The sequence below is a fragment of the Pteropus vampyrus genome, unplaced genomic scaffold (genome assembly GCF_000151845.1).
Source record: "Pteropus vampyrus isolate Shadow unplaced genomic scaffold, Pvam_2.0 Scaffold42, whole genome shotgun sequence".
Taxonomy (NCBI): Eukaryota; Metazoa; Chordata; class Mammalia; order Chiroptera; family Pteropodidae; genus Pteropus; species Pteropus vampyrus.
Window position 1 is genome coordinate 7,651,663 of NW_011888823.1, and position 4,812 is coordinate 7,656,474.

A 4,812-nucleotide genomic window follows, 5' to 3' on the forward strand; every position below is an offset into this window, starting at 1 on the left:
AGATTCTGTAGCATGGTAGATCTGGCTCAAAGGATATATTTGTTTTTAATTTCAATAGTTGTTGCCAGATTACCATTCAAAAGGAACTGAAAAGCCTCACATTTACATCTGCAATGTATGTATATATAAGATTACCATTCAAAAGGAACTGAAAAGCATCACATTTACATTTGTAATGTATGTATGTATTGCTTTCTCTTTAATTTTTGACTCGGCTGGAGGTAACATGACATCTCAATGATACATTAATTCTCATTCCCTAACAGTGAATTATAGTGTTTTTTTTTTTTATGTTTGTTGCCATTTCAATTTGCAACATTTTATTTTATTTTTTTTATTATTTTTTTAGTCGCGGTAACCCTTGGATAACCTCACAGATTTCAAGGACCTTTTCAGTTTACAATCCCTTATTTTTTTATTTTTTATGCCTACAGCACCTGGTCTTCCTAGGTGGTCTCCCATCCAAGTACTAACCAGGCCCAACCCTGCTTAGCTTCCGAGATAAGACGGATCTGGCTTGTTCAGGGTAGCATGGCCATAGACCAATTTGCAATTTTTTTAAATTGTACTTTATCCTCTTCCTCTTTTTGATGTTTCTTGTCAATTTGTAAGAGTTGTTTGCAAATGATTAATATGAGGCCTTATCATATCAATTATTTTGCAAATACTTGTCTATATTTATCGTCTTGTTATTGACTTTACTTATAATATATTTTGAAATAAAAAACTTTTAATTTTTATATGGTAAATTATGGCTATATTTTCTTTTATGTCTTCCAGGTTTGCAGTCTTGATTAAAAATATTTTGCCAAATCTTAGATGTTATAAACACTTTCAAATTTTAAAAACTCTCAAGTTTTTTTCTTATTTTCCATATTTAAATTTTTAATTCATCTGGAGTTTACTTTTATGTAGCACATAAAATAGATTCCAATTTTATTTCTTCCAAATGGATAACCAATAAGATAATGTTAAAAAAAAACTTCTCCTTTCTCATTGAATATGCCATCATTTTGTATATTAAATTCTCATTTTACTGAGATTTATTTATGAAATACTTTTTATATTTCTGTAACTTTTGTCTATTTCTATGTGGATGTTACATTGATTTGTGTTTAGTGGTTTTTCAATTTTTATGTTCAGATATCTGAAACATCAAGTCCCTTTTTCTGTTCCTCTTATTTTTAGTTCATTTTAGGCAATAAACATTAATATTATTTTATACATGTGCCCTCCTCCTAAAAAAGCACATTGGGATTCTAACTAGAACTGCATCAAATATATATATTAATTTTAAAAGAATTGACTTCCTCATATTAAGTCTTCCTGTCCAAGGACATAGTAAGCTTTTCCATTTGTTCAATTTTGTTTTATGTCTTTCAATTACATTTTATAATTTTATATCATGAAATATTTCAAACATATATAAAAGTATGACAAATCATTTTCTACGTACCTTTTACAAAGAATAGATTCTTTCACTTGAGAAGATATTTTACATTATAACAATTCCCAATTATGATGAGTTCCTTGATTTAAATGCCTTTGTTTTGCCTTGTGAAGCATTTTCTATGATTTTATTTCATTTGACTTATTTAATAGTTATCAAATATAATCAATGTCCTCTAAATCTATTTTTCAGGTAAAATTCTATTTAGTTTTTTGTTCTGTTCTAACTCATTTGATCAATATATCTGCATTGATTGCTTCCTCTTAGTATATTGCACTATAAAACACCAAATAAATAATAAATAAACTTGGTACATTCAAATAAAAGATTTAATAAGTTAAGATCCGAATTGATTTAGGTTTCATTATTGCATACTACATTCTCTTCCATGAACAGGCCTTCTAGTCTTCACTTTCTCCTTTTTTGCCTTCCTCATATGCAAATTTCAGAGTGCCAAAAACTCTACAAGTCATTTTTTTGGTCTTGAGAAAAAAGAAATGGAGTCAAAAATGTAATATTCAATACAATACATGTTAATTAATTTCTTACATATATAATGCTCAGTATTAGGCATCAGTGATAAGAGAGAAATAGGGATTCAAAACTGAATAGCACATGGTTCCTTGTTCCAAGAAGCTTACCATCTAATAGTAATTCTAATTTGAAAACTTACTCAAGAAAAAAATAACTGTTTCAGCAATATATAATATCATAAAATTGGAAAATGTTACCCAAACAATGAGAGAGTATAAAAAAACACAGCTTTGGTTAAGAATAAAAGTGAAGGCTACCTAGGGAAAAAAATCCAAAAAAATTAAAGAGAAAAAGTGGATTCTATAATACATGGTGATATGTAACCACATAGAATACATTTTGAAAATAAGTTTGAAAGTTTTTCCAAGTAGTTCTCTAAGTGTAGTGCTCGAACTAGCAGCAACAGCATCACTTGGAAAATTGTCAAAAATACAAATTAGAGGGTCCAACATGGACTTATTAAATCAGAATGTCTAAGATAAGGCCCAGTAATCTATGTTTTAACAAGCTGTCCAGGTGATCTGATGAGTACAAGTTTAAGAACCATTGCCCTACCACATTTTTTGTACTAGTTTTCCAATAAATGTCTTCAATGAATCTGGATGTAAAAGGTGCAAAAAGAGTGCTCCTAAGCAGATGTTTGGTACAGTGCTCTGGAGGCTTCTCTGGCTATTCATTCAGTAGTTGGTGGGGTCACCAGCATGTGCCAGATGGCTCCTTAACTAACTTTGATCTCTGGATAATCCACCCCATCTATTACTTCCTAATCACAAATGCTTTTTCCAGTAGATAATCATATCCATTGTTACCTTAATTACTACCCAGAAGGGGTCAGATGGCATTGCTTACAAAGGGAGACAATGACATTAATTCCACCTCCAAAATGGATATTATTTACTTGCCCTGGGAAGTAAAAAAAAACAAATAATGATGAAGAGTCTCAAAAAAAAAAAAAATCTCCGTACATACACAATGCATTTTAACAGTCTTGTTCCACACTTTTTAAATAACTGGGAATCTGAGCAAGACAAATAAGAAAACTAATGGAACTCACATCATGAAAATAAGTTTGCCACTGAAGGGATACAGATGAGTGCATAGTATTTGACTTCATCCAGATGGAACTTGCAGGTGTGTTAAGTAATATAATACAACCCTTAATGTGAAAAAAAAAAAAAACCTGTATATGTAAATAAGTAGTGTTATCTATTAATTTTATTGATTTTTAACTAAAAATATAGGCATAATATGCCTCTTTACTGAACCATAAATTTTATCATTTGTTCTAGAGCATCATCATCATCACCTGGCAGGTGAAGTAGAACAAAGGCAGATGAAGATCTAGAAACACCTTTTTTAACTGGCATTTAATGCCTGGTGGAGTCATAATGCTCAAGAAACTGAGGGAAAAACCCAAGAGCAAGAAGAGAATATTGGTGACCACAGGCAATACAACATAGTCATAAACAGTGCAAGATCTGGAGCAACCATTTATCAACGGGGTGACATTGGAACAGTTACTTAACCCTTGTGGGCTTCAATTACTTATCCAAAAAATGGGATTATAAAATAATTTATATGGAGCTGTAGCAAAGCTTCTGAAACATAATAAGAGCTTAATAAATCTGATATACTATTAATTATTTATATACACTCATCTAAGACGAGTATGCCTCCCGGGGCTTAACAGAGCTCCCCAATTTTAACTACTAGTGTGATGATAAAGCTGAGCATGGTTTCCTCTGAAGCACTCCAAGATGTCTCCCCCAAATTTCTGTTACCCCAGTGGTTCTCTTCAACTTGTTGTGGTATGGAGCAAGCAAGAAGTGGAAGCCTGAGGGCATTGATTCTCAAAGTGTGTTCTAGCCATCAATAAAGAAAATTTCTCTAAAATGATTCCTTTATTTCTATTTATAGCTATTTTAAAAACTGAAGATAATTCTCCCCAAAGGAGCTAAAACCTTAGTGAGAAAATATGCTAACAACAGGTCATCTAGGGATAAATGTCTCTAAATTCAGTGAAATTGACAGTAAGAAAACAAATAAATCAAGTTTAACCTGGATTTCATTACAGTCAAAATATGTGAAAATACTTGATTATCTAACCACTAAATTAGAAATGTGAATTATAATGTTGCAGTTAATTAACTCATAGTCTTAAGTTTCTGAGACCATAAGAAGTATCCATTTATCGTTCTGATAGTCGAATTCTAAAAACAATCACTACCACTTCATTTCAATTTGCTGTTTAAATAAATGTATACATACAAGTAATATTTGGTGTGAAAAGGACAAAATATACTTATATAAGGAAAAGACATAGTATGACACTATCCAGAAATGAGAATTAATGATTGATTTTGTAGACGTTAGTATGTTGTTTCACTTATTTTAAAATATATTTGCTCTCAAATTAATTTAACAATATACCTATAAAGCTATTAAACTGGGGCTTATAACATTATTATTCAGCCTGTCAGAAACTGTTTAATCATTGTGGAGAATTCAAAATATAAATCAATTACCCAAACCAATATTAATTGAAGTTAAAATCAACATTATGTCAAGAATATAGCAATATTTTTTTACTGATAATTTTTTTCTTTTGACATGGCTATTATTACTGTGCTAGTAAATTTCCATTTGTAAATTGTAAAATATACTTACTCATCTTGTCTATCATTTGTTTGAGAATACAATTTTTTTCTTTACTATTCTTTCATTCATTTCTATGCATCTTCATTCATGGTATTAAGAAGCAAAAATTTGAGTGCTCATTCTTTAAGAGCTTCTGGTAAGTTGTTTTAACACCCTAATTATTCCACATA

At 30.4% G+C, this 4,812-nt stretch overlaps 1 pseudogene; it reads right to left on the reverse strand.

Annotated features, from left to right (window-relative positions):
* Positions 1-425: 425 nt before the first annotated feature.
* LOC111738724 lies at positions 426-543 on the reverse strand (annotated as a pseudogene).
* Positions 544-4,812: the final 4,269 nt, after the last annotated feature.